Source organism: Lepisma saccharinum, chromosome 19 (assembly GCF_977018435.1).
Source record: "Lepisma saccharinum chromosome 19, izLepSacc3.1, whole genome shotgun sequence".
NCBI lineage: Eukaryota > Metazoa > Arthropoda > Insecta > Zygentoma > Lepismatidae > Lepisma > Lepisma saccharinum.
This window is the reverse complement of record NC_139247.1, coordinates 9,643,684-9,661,607: the sequence shown is the minus strand read 5'-3', so window position 1 is coordinate 9,661,607 and position 17,924 is coordinate 9,643,684. Positions and strand designations below refer to the sequence as shown.

The following is a 17,924-nucleotide window of genomic DNA, read 5'->3' as shown; positions in this document are numbered from 1 at the left end:
ATTAACACCGCTATTGCCAGTTAGCGTCTTCTTCATCTTATTGCATAATTATCATCTTATAGAAGATTACGCCATCAACTTGTAACTTGTAGGTTAGCCTCGCCTGTGAAATATCATATATTTAAAAAACAAAAAATTTGTGAAGCAACTAGTCAGTGTTGCCAACTCCTATTGGACGAATCTTCGACAACAACCCCCTCGCACAATTCAAGCACGAAGACTTCCGCGACAGACCTCGGTGCAAAAAATAAATTTCCCCACTGGTCCAAGCACACCCTTCCACGCATACAAAAACATTTCGACAAGCACATGTACAATTTGGATTTCACCTCGACGGTGCTGCAGAATAACAACAATCCAGCCGATAAGGCACCTCTGATCAAATTAACACTGCACACTACAATCAAAATCCAATATAAATTAGTTCGATGCACAAATTAAAAAAATAATAACTCACAAAACTCTACAGAGGCATTGGGCTTTTGATAGCCATGACCGTTAGAACTGGTGTTGAGCACCCACGCACCCTGGCGAGGTTATAGGGGCCAGGCATCCTAAAAAACAACAATTATTATTTGTTTGTTTGCATCACAATACAAAAATAATAAAAAACACGCGCGCGCATGTGTAGCACATTGTTCCCCCGAGAGGGGTTTACAAAAATCACAATATATATAAACATTGGCGCCCGGGACTTGGAAATAATGCGTATTCGCTCACCACTGTTGCCAGCTTAGTCTCTCTCTTCATCTTACAGCAATATTGGTATCTCTATCTTTTTTTAGTTGCAGGTGGGTTGCCAACACACTCTAGTTAATAATGCTACATATTATACACACACACGCACGCACATACTGTGTTGCCATCCATCCATCTCTCTCTTTTACGGCTGTGTGTGTTTGTTGCCGGTTCTATTGCCCAGCGTATGTATGTTACGTCAGTATATAAATTGGCTTAGCCTCAAGCAAGGTAGCCCTTGCCAAGTAAGAAAAAAAAAGCTGTAGGTAGGTGTTGGCAACACTGCCGGTTGTTTAACTCTTCCCTCTCTCTTTTTTTTTGTAAAAAAGCTATGGCAAAAATACCAGTAGGTTGGCAAATTGCTTTATGCACTGTAAGACCTCAAGCAAAGTTGCCAGCTCCTTGCTTTAGGCTAGGTTAGACCAAATAAAAACCTTGGTGACTTTTCGAGTAAGATGTTGGCAACGCTGCAAGGCAAGCCTCAAGCAAGGTTGTCAGCTTCTTGCTTTAGGTTAAGTTAGACCAAAAACCTTGGTGATTTTTTCGAGTAAGAGGTTGGCAACGCTGGTGAGGTTAACATACACCGTGAAAGGCTACGACGAGTTAGAAACAGTGGTGAGGTTAACATACACCGTGAAAGGCTTCAAAATATCAGTTGGTGAAATTTTCGTGGGGTGAGTTGGCAACACTGGTGAGGTTAACATACACCGTAAAAAGCTACGCCTCGCCCGAGTTGGCAACGCTGGTGAGGTTAACATACACCGTGAAAGGCTACGACGAGTTGGAAACAGTGGTGAGGTTAACATACACCATAAAAGGCTACGCCCCCGCCCGAGTTGGCAACGCTGGTGAGGTTAACATACACCGTGAAAGACTACGACGAGTTGGAAACAGTGGTGAGGTTAACATACACTGTAAAAAGCTACGCCTCGCCCGAACACGTACACTCACACACAAAAAAAGCTAAAAAATTATACACCGTGAAAAGCTACGACGAGTTGGCAACACTGGTGAGGTTAACATACACTGTAAAAGGCTACGCCTCGCCCGAGCAGAACAAGCCTCAAGCAGTGTTGCCAGCTCCTTGCTTGAGGTTACATTAGACCCAAAAACAAAAACCTTGGTGACTTTTTCGAGTAAACAGTTGGCAACACTGCAGAACAAGCCTCAAGCAGTGTTGCCAGCTTCTTGCTTGAGGTTAGGTTATACCCAAAAACAAAAACCTTGGTGATTTTTTCGAGTAGGAGTTGGCAACACTGCGAGCCCCACCGAGCCCCATTTTCGGTTTGTGAACCCGTGCCACTGCTCTACTACCTTCATAGATGCTCTTACAATGAGATTTACTGTTAAACTGGAAAACGCTTAGTTTGTGCTTTGATTATTACAGAGTGACTTTCAAAATAAAGTACCATCTATGTCAAGTATAAATCCACAACTGAGGACTCACCTGCTGGGCTTGTAGTGGAGCTTTTCTTACAATTGCTCTTGACTCCTGCAGCGGTAGATGTAGCCTTTGCGTTTAAACTCAAAAAACTGCTCAATATCTTTTTGACAATACGTGCATACATATTTAAGTACTTCCATGCATTTGGTGATCTGAAGAGAAAAAATCATAAACATTATTTATCGAATATATCTAAAACCAATTCAAACAAATAGATTAGAGCATCTGGATTCTGTTGCGAGCGAAAAAATTGTGACGAATGATTTGAAGTAAATGCAAAGTGCACTTGGGTTATTGATTTCTGTGAAACTGAAAGTATGCTTAACATACATATTGCCTTCTTGTGATAGCTTAGATGGAATTTTCAAAAGCGAGTTTTGACTTTATAAGGATACCAAGGCCTCGGTGTTGTGCTTAATCACCTTCAGGAACGTTTTGTTTCAAATAAATTTTTATATAGTGGGTTTAAGAAGGTTTTATAGACAGTTTCCATCGTTTACAGCATTCAGTGAATATATTGATATTATTTTGGAGGAAGTACGGGCTTGATGACTGTTTTATTTGTTAGATAATCGGCGGACTAACAAATGCAAATATAATGTGTCCGACAATTCCATTCGAACACAGGTTGTAATGTTGTATTAAATTTTATTTGAAAATTACACATAGGTACATTAGTACAATTATTCCTCATATACAAATGGGTGGCAAAACCCTTAATGAAAACAAAATAATGGTAAGAGTTCTTGCAATAAAGTGTAAACCTTCGTCCAAATATTAAATAATTCGCACATTAAAACTAATATAGAGACCAACTCCTGTAACGGTCATGACGTGAATCTGTCATTTTGGTCCCCGCTTTACGTCATCCGTTACATTCGTGTCATTCTAAAGAATGAGGGGATCTGAACCAGTGTTTGTGCAATTAATTGCTGGGTGATGTAAATTACTCATCATTCATCCTCTGATGAGAGCACTCGTCATTGGCATGACGAGTTAACGCTTGGCAATGCGAAAGGTACAAAATCACACTGAGGAACTAAACTGCAGAAAAGACAATGGTCACTCGTTGGGTTTTGTTAACCGTTGAACCTGAATCATGGCTGGGTGTTAGGATAATTACCTGTCTATCTGAAGAATTAGGCTGAATAGAATATACGAAGTCCTCTGTTGGCTTCTCAACTTGTCGACCAGAGCGTCGTCTCACTTCTGACCTAATGCCCTCCTAACCACTTCTCCCTTCTCAACTCCAATCCCAAAGTCAGTCCCCTCTCAGCTTGTCTCACCTCTATATCCCTAGGCCATCGAGCTCTTCCTTTATGCCGAATCGTGTTTTTTAATTGCCACCATGCTAACCGCTGACTCTATAACCAGAAGAAATTACCTGTTTTCCTGAATGCTCAGGAGGTTTGCATAGCGCAACAGTGTGCATTGATTACATGCCTCAGAGGCTGAGACAACTGAGAAAAAACAAGTGAATGCCCTGGTCAACGTGAAGCATTCAGAGAGACTTAATAAAATAAACATATAATCTTAGGGATTGATACGTTCTGCCGCCGTGGACAAAATTTTCCAAGTTGAAAATTTAAAAGTCAAATCGCAAAGCTTGACATGACCCAGGTTCGCCAATTCCATGTATTTTCTTAGAAAAACAAACATACAAAATATAAAAATCAACAAAACATAGCTTTCTTTTGATTTCCTAACCCAAAAAAATTCCATTCCCTAAAACATTACAATCAATAAAAACAAGTACGCACGTCGATATGATATAAAAACAATATTATGTATGATTATATAACTAGTAATTACAAAAATTTATGTCATTAAGTGATATAACTCGTGATGTAACAAAAATGTGTGTGCGTAAGTCCGTTGATGTAGAATAGCTCATTCGTAAGAGTCATGAGCGCACGGTCATTAGTCTGTGGTCCATCGCCAAGCAAATGGCTGAAATGTTTTCGTAAGGAAAACCGTAGTTCACAATGTTTGTGTATATTGGAGCCTGATGTGGACCCTTCAAATAACTTGTAAAACTAAAAAAAGGTTTATAAGTAAGTACACAAAACGTGGATTGTCACATATGTGAGTGAAATCGTAAATAGGTATGTAAAACATATATGAAGAAATGGACGTAATACGTAGCTGTAACATTATCACAATATACACATCTCATTGTTTCTGCATGTAAAAACCCTGGGTACACCAAAATGTAATATGTTTTGCTAAATGTATAGAAACTTCACTTATGACCAAACGAAAGGAAAATATTGGTATACACTGTTTATATCAAATCTTCCCTTCGTTGCAAGCCAAATAAGCTTCTTCAAATATATGAACTGTCACTGGCTATCTTGCGTATTCCGATGTATGATTATAAAATATTCGATGCACATAATTAATTACACTGAAAACTGTCGCAGGCAAAAAAAACCTAAATATAACGTTCAATTTCCTTGCCTATGGTATTATGTACAGTGTAATGTATATATAGCTTTGTATTTATATAGCCTTGTAAATACTGCTGCTTAACTGCACAAAAAGAGAAAAAATCTTGCAAGTATCTACCAACTGTCTACTCTGATTGTAAATATCAGAACATTGTCCGGTGTCAAAATGTGTTGCTTACTATGTTCCATGTTGGTGAAACGAAAATAACTGCTTGGAAGAAACATTTGCATAAAACATTGGCACTAAAGCATACTTCTTGAAATGTTCGAAAGTGCTGTAGTTATGATTGTTATTGCTTGCATGTACGGTTGGTTATCCGTGGCGAAAATATCTCCTTAAAAAAAATATACACTAATTGTTGCTAGCGCTGGTTTATTGACACAACTGGCGCTTGTCGCCTCCTTGTAGTATGATGTAAACTATAATGCATGTAAAGAACTGGCTAGCATGCATGGTACTGAACTGAACATGTGAAGAAGGGCTATGGAAAAGTATTCTTTCCCATAATGCAAGGTAAATATCCACATAAGTACACATGGTATGAGCTTGCATGTGTATGTGTGGGAAAACACTGTAACACAATTTGAACAACAATTTCGTATCTATTGTTGTGACCAAGACTGCTGCTTGTGGGAAATATGTTTCTCTGCTTCTTTTCTTCTTTGTATCGCTTGTCTGCTTGACTTAGTTTGGGGCAATGTAAAATGTGTAATAAATTACCCGTAGAACTTGGGACATGGGGAGAAGTTGTCCCAACTGGAAACAGTGTGGAGGGAAATTTTAATGTGATTTCTTCCCTAGGTGTCGTTGATAGTCTGTAATCCACTAAACTGGAAAATTCCTGGTGGAATACAGCCTTCCTGGTAAAAATGTAGTCCTCTTATAGTAGAAAGTGTCTGCATGCTTCCTTGTAGTATGGTGATGAGTCTTTCTGCATGGTAGCTCCTGCGGAGGTCCTTCATAAATAATGCCATGAATGGTGTAGGCATTGCTCGTCCACGTCGTTCCGTATAGACAGGTTAGGTTAAAATAAAAGGAAAATTATAAGAATGAAAGGAAACTGCGTGGGATAGGTTTATTTAATTCTGGTAAACACACAAGACCAAACTCATTCCATTGCCTTTTCTTAAATTAAATTAAATTAAATTAAATTGCCTCATCAAGATAAAATAAGATTAAAATAAATTGAATAAATAATTGCCATAACTCTTTGAAAATAAATAAGGAAAATTTAAATAAAATATACAACCGTAATTAAAATATTAATGTCCATGATTGATGTGTTGCCTTAACTTATTAATTATTACTGTGCTGCTCTGAATGAACCTGTCTTGCAAGTTGATGGTGCTTATAAAAATAATACGCAAGTGCTGTAGTTAGTAATAAATTCCAAATAATAAAAAATAATATAGACATGGACAAATGGTTTAAAACTAATTCCTGAAATGAAATGCCCTTACTAATAGATTGATTAAGTTGGTTTAAACCAAGTTGAAGCGGAGTCCATTGGGGAATAGTGAAATCAGATAAATTCTTGGGAATTTTAAGTGGTAATTCAACTTCCTTCATTTTTACCTGTTCAAAAGCTAAAATTCTGGTATGTAAAATTTGTTGATCGACAATAATCTGAGAAAATTCCTGATAGTTAAAAAATATAGATTGCCCCTCGTTAATCTGAATTGATCTGTGGGTGTTCAAATTATTTTTCAAATTCTGAATGACAATAAATTGACCTGAGCCTGATACCATTACGTGTTCTCATAAACTGAAATAATTTATTGTCAGTAATAGATTTCACTTCAAAATTACAAAATGTAGAATTAATAAACAAAAGTAAGTGTTGCAAGCATGTTCTGAATTCTGCTTAAATTTAAAAAAAATATTATGTTGTGAACCCTAAAAAAAATATATATAAAATTTGAGTTGCGCAAAGCAAGCTATTAGTGTCTTAAGAGGTTGCTTTGGCAAACCTCTAATGGCCTCCTAATAAATGATAGGCCGAAGCAATTTGCCGTGGTTTATTACTTCCGTGATCATACAATAACAAAACTTGGGGAGGTGCTAGCAAAATAAAACTAATAAACCCTTGTATAAAGTACAATCAAACCTAAAAACTTAAAATTTAAAACGCAATGAATATCATAAAAATTCTAGGCAAACGTATAATCGTAAAAAATATGATCAGTGAAAGACAAAACAGGTTCGGAAACCTGAGAATTTGGCTTACTTTCTGGTTTCTGAGTGACACTTGGTACAGTTGGAATTTTCTCGACTTTTGCTGTTGACTTATTTACAAATAAATCTTTAACTTTTACAATTGGCTGGACACAGGGTGAAATAGTCAATTCACTTTCAATTTTGCGGCTGTTTTGACCAAAACTTGGACCCTTGCTTACGACAAACTTCTGAACTCTATCTTTAACAGATACAATATTCTTCGGTAAATCTAAAACGTCGTCTTTGGTGACTAAAATATTTCGGAATGAATCTTGAACTTCTTCTTGTGTACTGGATTGAATAATAACGGACGGAGCAAGGGGTGGGGTAATTGGCGGGTGACTCGTTTTCAATGGTAAAACTTCAACCATTGATGCAATGTCATCGTAAAGCTGGTCTATGGATGGGGAATCATTATTAAGTTGACTTAACGCTAATTTGTTGGTACACTCATGGTCAAAAGTAATAGATTTCTTGCTTTGACATTGACAGTAACAAATTACGAAAATTATAAAAATACTAATAGTAAATGTTGTTAATAATAAACTTGTAATAACATTATAAGGATAGTCAAAGACTAATTGAACAGATAAATAAACTTCGAAGCTTTTACGTATGGAAGAAATCCGTTTAAAATAACTAAAATCGCAATGATTTTCATGTTGCTTAGGCAATAAAACAAACAGTTCTTCAAAACTAACACGTACTTTAAGCCTGCCTAGATTAAATTAGTAGGTATTTTAACTCAACTTAATTATTTCTGATACTAGGCTCAATTTATCTGCTTAATTTATTTTTGATATAATTTATTTATTCTCTAAATTTTTAGCACTGTTTAACTTATGTTATTTTAAATTTTACTGCAAACTTATCTTATTTAATTTCAAATGTTATCTTTATTTTTAAATACTTAAAATTAATCGAACCGTACTGAGGTACAAGGTCATGGAAAAAATTGAGACTGATTTACTCCTGACTACCTGAAATAATATAATAATTATTATTTATGCGATCTTTAAAAGCATTAAAATACTAACATCACTAAAACTTGAAAAATCCTTAATTCTCTTAACTCATTCTAAAATATGCTTAGCATATTATTGTGGCAAAGCTTGAAACTAAAACCGTTGTGGTTTAACAATAATCATTCTGCGATGGCAGAATGGATTTCCAGGATTATTGGTCATGATCCAATATCCGAAGGAAAATACTTGTTATTGGGGCGCAATAAAATCTTGACGTCGACGTCTACATATTCATAAAAATAAATATACTCATTACTGGCGCTTAAAATAAACTTTGCTAATATAATTATATACCTTCTTCTGAAGAGTAACTATAAAATTCTAGTGATGTACTCGCTGAGCTAGTATTTTTAAATACTGCAAAAAAAACTTTTGTGCCCAAGGCACATTAGTACTCAATAAGTTTGCTTTCATTTAACCTTTAATATTTTTAGTGCCATTTTATTGTAAATTTTTATTATGTCACGCGAGTGAAATTAAAAATGTTATACCTGTTACTTATGTGAATTTTCATTTTTAGTGACCATTATCCATGCGTGAGTCCGCGTTGTCCTCCTGATGACCTTCATCTTCATCTTGACCTGCCAGGTTCTCTTCGCCTTCACCGTCATCTGGCGCATAATATTTTTTGAGTCTCTGGACGGCAATAGAGTCCACTATTGTCTTTCCGCGCTTGTTCTGGAATTCCACCAGGTATGTGTTAGGATTCTCTTCTCGGATAACTGTGGCTGGACCTTTATAAATACCCTAAAAGCACCGTTTTTCTGGGTGCTGTCAAAAATTAATATTTTATCACCTGGTTGAAATTTGATCTGTTTCCTCTTCCGATCATAATATTTCTTTACTTCAACATGTCACTTCGCCAAGTTATCCGTAGCATTGGTTCTTGCTTTTTCCAATACTCGGAACCGTAGATCATTCTCCACATTTTCACAGCTTGGTGTGTGTAATGCAAGCTCCCAGGGCAAAGTAGGTTGGAATCCATGTACTAAAAAGAATGGGCTATACCGCAAATTCTGATTCCTTGTAGTGTTATAACTGAACACACTTGGTTGTAAATATTGGACCCAATCAGTGTGTTTCGAATTAACATAACACTTCATTATACTCTGTAATACGCCGTGGTTACGTTCGGAAAGCCCTATCGAATTATGTAAGCCTACTAGCGAAAACTTGATGGTTATTCCCAATTTATTGCCAAGTTCCTGAAAAAGCTTAGATTTTAATGCTGATCCACGATCAGTATAAATATCATGTGGCGTCCCAAAGCGTAACACTATTTCCTCATACACAAATTCAGCTGCTGTACTGGCCGTACAATCCGCAACTGGTTTGGCTATTAAATACCGCGTCCCAAAATCTGTTGCGGCAATTATATATCGGTGACGAAGATTGGATGAAGGAGGATATGGACCTGAAAAGTCTAGGCAAATCCGCTGGAATGGCTTATGTGCGGGAAAAGTACACAGTTCTCCTACTGGTGGACCTTAACGGCGTTTATTCTGCTGGCATGTAATACATTCCCTAATTTTCCTTTGTATAAACAATTTCATATTTGGAAAATAAATTCGTGATAATGCAACATTGTAACACTTGGTAAATCCAAGATGAGAACCTCCTATGGGTGAAGCGTGGAGTGTCTCAATCACAGAATCACGTAACGTCATTGGAATGCATAACAATTTCCTGGTAGTGGCTCCTAATTTCTCCTGTCTATATAATAATCCATCTTCCAACACATGATGATAAACCTGCCTCTGGATGGATAAAGGTAGTGTTCCATCGTCCCTGTCTGGGTCCTCCAAAATCTTAATAATTGGGCCAAAAAATGAATCCTGTCTCTGATGTTCCGCGATATCTGTTGTTGCATCAAATAATGTAAGTGTCCTGGGTTCGGGAATGTCCTCTTCAATGTTGCCATCCTCTATATTTTCTCCACATTCTCTGCTGAGGGGATCGGCGATGTTCTCCGTAGTTTTGACGTATAGGAGTGAATGAAAAATCCTCCAAAAGGTTACTCCATCGAAGAAGCTTTGAGCTTAAATTACGGGATGTCCTAATATACGTAATTGCTTTATTGTCCGTATGTAAATCGAAATGGCGTCCCACAAGAAAAAATCTAAATCATTTGAGAGCATATAAAATTGCTGTTAGTTCTTGTTCAATGACACTCATTCTTTTTTCAGTATCCGTCAAAGTTCTACTACAGTACGCACATGGCAAGTACTCTCCCTCTGCATTGGGCTGCATCAATACGCCACTGACAGCATGAGATGAAGCATCGGTAAAAACCTTGGTGTTCTTCGCTGGATCGTAAGGTAACAAAACAGGTGCAGTAATTAGTGCTTCTTTTAATTTCTCAAATGCTGATTGTTGTTCAGGACCCCATGTAAATTTCTTACCTTTACGAATTAAACCTTGTAATGGTGATGCAATGTCAGAAAATTTTTTGACGTACTTCCTCATGTAGCTGCAAAGACCTAAAAACATTTTAACCTTTTTTGTGGTGGTAGGAATTTTATAATTCTTAATGGATGACAGTATTCTATCGCTGATACGATACCCATATCTGCCCACATTGTGGCCTAAGGCAATTGACTCGTAGTATCCAAATGAACATTTAGGTACAGCTAATTTCAATCCGGCAGATCGTAAACATTGGAACATTTTTTCTAAATTCACCAACATATCCTTAAATGTGTTAGCAAATACAAACATGTCATCAATATAAGAAGCAAAATTATTATCATTCATACCCGCTGTAGCGAGCTGGACACATCGGGTCATCATCGCAGGAGATGTCACATGTCCCATAGGTGTAAAATTCAAAGCAAATTGTCCCCTGGCTGGTATAGTAAAGGCAGTGTATTTTTTCGATTCTTCCTCTAATGGAATCTGAAAGAATCCTTGTTTTAGGTCGGCACTACAGTAGTAGCTCTTACCGGCCATATTATGCAATATTTCTGAAATGTTTCCTACTGAAACTGCGTCGAAAACATACCTGGCATTAAGTAATCGAAAATCCTGCATCATGCGATAAGCTTCTGATTTCTTCTTAACAAGAAAAACTGGGGAATTGTAGGGTGATGTTGTAGGACTGATGACCCCTGCTTCTAGCAAGTTGTCAATTTGCTGATTAATTTCCGAACGCAGGTGTACAGGTATAGGGTAGGCTGGGACGTGAAATTCAGAATCGTCCTTTAACTTTATACGATGCGTATAATTAGTGGCACAACCAATGTCCTGCTCAGACCAAGAAAACACATCTACATACCTCTCTAATAATTGTGTAAGTTGCAACTTCTGATCGGGTTCTAATGCTGGATTAATGTCAAATTTAGTAATGTCGTGCACTGTTTTTGTCATGGTGCCAGTCTCCTTGGTCACCATAATGTTAGGTCCTTCGTCATCTGCAATATGACGCGAAGCTGGTACTGGATTTCGCCATGCCTCTGTGGTACCTAAGCGTGCCCCTTTCCTAATTTTAATTTTGCAAGAATTTGGGTTAGTAATCCAAATTAGAAATGACTCCGGATTTACAATGGCTCGAGGCACCATTAAGCCTGTGTCCATTTGAAACTGTAAATCTGGTTCTAAATAAGTTAAATTCTGATTACTAAAATTAGTCAATTTGACAGGAATACACAAATGAACTGTAAAAATGAAGATGGAAAAATATTACGTTCCGATACAGTGAAAAGATTGACCTGAATATTTTGTTTCCTTGATTTTACGTAATTGTTCAGTTTGGCTATGGCTATTGTGAACTAACGCCTCCCTTGTGATATTTGGAAGTAACCTAATTATGCTATCGCCTATTTTCTTGTGTGCTGTGTTAAGCCATTCTGGAATTTTCGGCGAGAACTTATAAAGAAAGTTACGTCGGGCATAAATGTACCTTCGCGGTCATACGTTAGTTTATAAAATACTAACAAGAAGTGATTAAGTGAATCGAAAAAATCCCCACAAGTTAAGTACGAAGAATTAATTAATGTATGACTTGAATAATCTCAAAAAAGGATTTTGGCGAAAAATATAGTTGACATTTTCTCCTGCATTCCCTCAATATTTACCTTACTTATTAGCCGAGCATCTAATATTAAAATTTCAAGGCAGAGAACAATTCGTATGTAATTTTAATGTGTACTTGTCATATCAATGAATTTTAATGCGTACCAGATTTAATGATAAACTGTTTGAAGGGACGTAATTGTCTACATGTAATATCCGACGTTAATGCATGCACTTATGAATGTTCACTTCGTGTTTATAGACTCTTTAAATTGTTGTTGCAACTGATCTCAAAGTGTAATATGAAATAAGAAAGTTAATTGTTGTAAGAATAAGATCAATCAATTGTCAACGATAAGAATACTAAAGAATTTGTAATAAACATATATTTCGAACATAATATTTTTCATTGGTGTGAGTATCTGTGGGAGAATAGTAGATATAGTTCGTTGTAGTAACATTCTGGTTTTAGGAAGGGTGTATGGTGAGAGTAGTGGTACTTGTGCTATTATAAACCCGAGAAAGGAAGAGCTCCCCCCAAGCAGAATTGTCTACACTTAAAACTAGCTCAACATGCCTATATGAGCTTTTTGCTCTAGTGTGGAACCCTGCCTAATCCAAGATTTTTGTAAAAAAGCCCTCATGGATTCCATGAGAAAGGAAGAGCCCCTCAGATTGATGTGCCTATACTTACAAAAAGGCACTTCTGTGAGATTGTTGTCTATAAACTTGTCAAAAATATGCACCTCTTGATATTTTTTTGGCCACACTTAAAACTAGGCCAAGACACACCCACCCACACCCACCCACACATACACACACACATACACACATACGCGCATATGCTACCTTGTGGGGACTCTGTTAGTGCACATACACTGTGGGGACCGGGGGAAATCACAGTCGTAGTCTGATGTGTTTGTTGAAATTATGTGACAAATAACACAGTAAAACTATAAACTCCCGAAAATTAAAAGTAACCTACATTGTGAGCAAATTATACAAGAAAAACGTTTCCTATCCTTGTGGGGACACCAGTACCCACAAGGCCTGTGAAATCAGGTGGCCTCGGGTCCCCACAAGGTCCATTAGATTCATGAAAATTTGCACATACACTCCATACACACCATTGATTCTGTACAGACGCTGTGGGGACCGATGTGTAAATAAGTTTGAAAATGCTACCCTGTTGGTACTTGAGAATAAAAGAGAGGAAATACTTTTAGTCTCTGTCGATTTTTGCAGTTTTTGTCGTTTATGATATTTTTCATAAACAAAATCGTAAATACTTGTCCTGCAGAGAATAAATCACTGGAAAAGAGAAACAGATGTTACATGAAATAGGAGAGATCTGACGGACACAAGAGCACTAGTAAAATTATTTTGGATGTAATTAAATGACTGACAAATGAAGTTAGCAAAATAATTATAATAACGAGTGTTGTGCTATTTTGGGTAGAAATGCAAACTTCTGTGTTTTCAAATGAAGACAAAAAGTAAAAAGCTACATAGCACGCGGATTACAAATAATAATGATAATAATAATAATAATTATAATAATAATAATAATAATAATACCATGTGATATGATGTGGAAATCTTGCAGAGGGATATATGACTTGAAATTGATTCAATAAAGTTCTGAGTTCGATTATTTTCTTCCAGTGTCCCTTCATCAATTTTATCTAATCATCACGATTAGCCAAAAAAAAAAGCCAGAAAGAAACGATGCAAAATGTGATATATGCAAAGTATCTTTCATTGTTCTCACATAATATTTGTGTTTAATTTATATACATTTCGAATCAAGCTTTGCTTTAAGTTAAATGTTAATTTGTATCTAAATTCAATTAAACATTGCAATGCTGACCAAGGCATGAAACAAGGCTCAACAGTGTTACTAAATTAAATTAGTTAATAATTTAAAAAGTACTTTTACAAGGTATATAACTTCTGATGGAAAATCGAATAGTGTCCCTATAACATTGTTATCTTCCATTGAAGAAATATATAGTGCGCTCAAGGGTAGAAATGTTCCAAGCGGAAGCGGGAGGGGTGTATCATGGACAAAGTCAATATATTTTTCAAGGAAGCTAAAATGTAACTTTACACGCCATGAAAATACTAACAGTAACTGTTATTATTATTATTGATTTATGTACATTTCTAATTTATGATAATATATTATTCTTTTATGCATTATTTACATATCACAAATTCAATCAATTTACTTTATGTGCTTTGAAAGAAGGAAGTCATGGCTTCAATTCGCGATAGAAATTCGGTATACGTTTAAGAAACTTTTCGCTCCACAAGCTTACATTTTTGTTGTAGAAGTGTATTATGTGCTCACAAGGTATATTACTGCCGATCCAAAGCGAGTAGTGTTCCCACAAGGATGATATTTTCGGTTGAAGAAGTGTTTGATGTTCTCACAAGGTTTATTACTTCTGATGCAAAGTGGGTAGTGTCCCCACAAGGTTGTTATCCTCTGTTGAAGAAGTGTATGATGTCCTCACAAGGCTTATTACTTCTGATACAAAGAGAGTAGCGTCCCCACAAGGTTACTATCTTCTGTTGAAGAAATGTATGATGTCCCCACAAGGTTTATTACTTCTGACGCAAAGTGAGTAGTGTCCCCACAAGGTTACTATCTTCTGTTGAAGAAGTGTATGATGTCCCCACAAGGTTTATTACTTCTGATGCAAAGTGAGTAGTGTCCCCACAAGGTTACTACCTTCTGATGAAGAAGTGTATGATGTCCTCACAAGGTTTATTACTTCTGATGCAAAGCGAGTAGCGTCCCCACAAGGTTACTATCTTCTGTTGAAGAAATGTATGATGTCCTCGCAAGGTTTATTACTTCTGATGCAAAGTGAGTAGTGTCCCCACAATGTTACCATATTCTGTTGAAGAAGTGTATGATGTCCCCACAAGGTTTATTACTTCTGATGCAAAGTGAGTAGTGTCCCCACAACGTTACTATATTCAGTTGATGAAGTGTATGATGTCCTCACAAGGCTTATTACTTCTGGTGCACAAGTGATTAGCGTCCTCACAATGTTGTTATCTTATGTTGAGGAAGTGTATGATGTCCTCAAAAAGTACAGGGGGGCTTAAAATTTTCGAAGGAAGGAGGGGCGACATAACGCATGGGTAAAATCAATATTTCAGTCAAGGAAGCTACAAGTTAGATAAAACTAAATTAATGCTTACTGGAAGAAAGCAATGTTTCGTTTCTTTTCCTTATGCCTCAGGCCTTGTCGATGGCGCAGTGGTAGCGTCGTCGCCTTGTATTCAAGGGGTGCTGGGTTCGATACCCGGTGGAGGCACATAGTGGTTCGGATCCTACTTTAAACTGTAGGTCCAGTCCAAATTTGCTTTACTATGCATAAAGTGGTCTTAAAACACCAACTCAATCAATCAACACTATGTCAGTGTTATATCTAAGGAGAAGGCAACTGTGAATTCATTATGGCGGGGAAACAAATGTTTTTTGTTTTTTTCGCTTTGGAAGATTCCTTCCACTGCAACTGCTTACTCATGATATCCGATTAACTGTAAACATGTTGAAAGGAAAGAACGGCGACACATATCATGGAGGAAGAACAAGGAAGTGCAGGCACAGTGAATGATCCAGTGGGTAAAGCAGGCAGGGCATAATGATTTTTTTATTTTAATGCAAGTGTCATTTTTCTCTTCGGTGGGTCCTTTTGGCGGTACGAACGTTCAATAGAGTCCGTTTTTATTACATTGCTCTCTGTGGTAAAACCACCCTTGCTAGGGGTGCAAGGAACACATATTGAGACCAAAGTAACGTCATCAAAACACGAAGCCTTCGGTTGGCAGAACCGACATTTCAACTGATTCAAGTACTGATCAGCGATATATCGTTCAGACGATATATCGCGATATTGAGGAACTATCGTCCAGGCGATATTAACTAGACGATATATCGTCACGATATTTTTGCGATATATATTGTAGAGAGGGAGACGATATATCACCCATATCACTATACGGAAATAATATCGTATCGTCTGCGACGATATTTTCTTGACGATATATCTCGATATCAAAATTCCGATATTGTACATCCCTAGATTCAAGTCCAATTTATGCACAGATGTTAATCAGCCCGCCTCTGCATCGGATACGACATTTGTTTATTAAAGTTTACGTATTCTGTTTTTTCACGTCAGGAACATGGTGATTGAACAAACACAATGACGAGGATTCGAACCTGGTACCTCTGACATACTACCAGTCGCAAGGGAAAGCAGACTTCAGTTTGCGGGATCCAGAAGTCCTGTCCCGGGAAACTTCGGGAAATGATTTCCTTACTTTCGGGATTTCCGATAGGTCAGGAATTTAAAATGATCGCGAAATAAGAATTCTGGATATACTTCATTATCGGAAGGGAAATCTAGAAATGGCATCAAAATACGGAAAATAATTTCTTTGTAGACAAAATGTGCGTGGAACTCAATAATTTCAGGAGTGTTTGGAAATTCTGAACATTACCCATCCATAAAATTTTCTGAACTAGTCGGGAAATACGTGAAATTTTCTGTCCTGAAGATCGGGATAGTTTTATAAACCGTATCGATCCCGTCCCGGACCCATAAACTCCGATCACTCACACCCATAAAGTCAAAGAAACAGTTTTTTAAGTCCACTTTATGCACAGTATGGCTAATCGGGACTGGACCTACAGTTTAAAGTAGGATCCGAATTACTATGTGCCTCCACCGGGTATCGAACCCAGCACCCCTTGAATACAAGGCGACGACGCTACCACTGCGCCATCGGGAAGGTCTGAGGCATTAGGAAAAGAAAGGAAACATTGCTTTCTTCCAGTAAGCATTAATTTAGTTTTATCTAACTTGTAGACCTATTTCATTTGATGATTTTTGGTCTTTCCATTAATTTACAGTGAACGAAAATATTCTCTAAATAATTTGAAAAGTGTAAATAGTTTGGTCGTCTTCTGTGGCAGAGAAGTAAGTGTAGCGCCAGAATTCCTGGATTCGAATCTTTGTCAAGGCATAATGTGTTTTTGTCTTTCCATCTATTTCACAATTTTATCCTTGTCGTCGCGATTAGCTAAATTGGCAGAAAAGCGACGTAAAAATACAGATGGAATTAGTTTGATATTTTCTCAAACAGCACATTTGCAAGGGTCATTCAGGGTTGACCGACCAAGACTACAAGTCCTACAAGGACAAAACTACGTGAATTTTTTAAAGGAATCTCCCTGAGCATAGAGGCAATACTGCTATCAATGTGTCAGTTCCGTGAGTTATTTGGCGTTGAAGAAAAAAGACTGCTGTCATAGCCACCGCAGGATATCTTGATTTTTTTTGTCAGTGCTTCATCTATCTAAAATTTCTTCTCTCTCATATTATTTTTAAGTGGCTCAAATAAATCTGATATGCACTAAGAGCTAAGCCCGGAGTGTAAGCAAGACCCTTTCGGAGAGTTATTGCTGTCAAATTGACCATGTAGGGAAATTATGGTGAAGGATAACATTTGCAGACAACATCAACGTCTTATTTATACAAATGTCATTATACGGCACCCTTCATCAACGTGCAGGAAAACTTGGCATACATCATGATCCTTTCCCAAAAAATTTACATAAAGAGCACCTTGCATGTCCCAGTCGGACAAATGTGTCCACGCTGTTTATTCGTGAGCAACTAGCGTTCTTCGCCAAGCTGTTGAGATCATTCGTACACTCTTGCCCATTCTCCGGCAGTTTTATCGTTCTCCTATTTATCATTGCACATTACACTATACCGAAAGTCACTGGTAGATGAATTTGCTTAGTTTGATTGATTGATTTGTTTAAGTCCACTTTATGAACAGAAAGGCTAATCGGGACTGGAGCTACAGTTTAATGTGGGATCCGAACCACTGTGCCATGTGCCTTCACCGGATATCGAACCCGGGACTTGATTACGAGGCGACAACGTTACCACCGGGGAGGCCCTGAATTTGCTTAGTGTCTCGTACAGTCGCTAACTAGTCAACCG

General features: G+C 37.3%; 1 long non-coding RNA gene across 1 annotated transcript in view; it reads right to left on the bottom strand.

The window, feature by feature from the left end:
- Positions 1-17,924, bottom strand: part of LOC146003070 (uncharacterized) — a 159,603-nt gene that overhangs the window by 23,379 nt on the left and 118,300 nt on the right. The window contains exon 3 of the long non-coding RNA XR_014443776.1: positions 2,186-2,334. This is a non-coding gene — a long non-coding RNA (uncharacterized LOC146003070). The remainder of the gene's footprint in view (positions 1-2,185; positions 2,335-17,924) is intronic.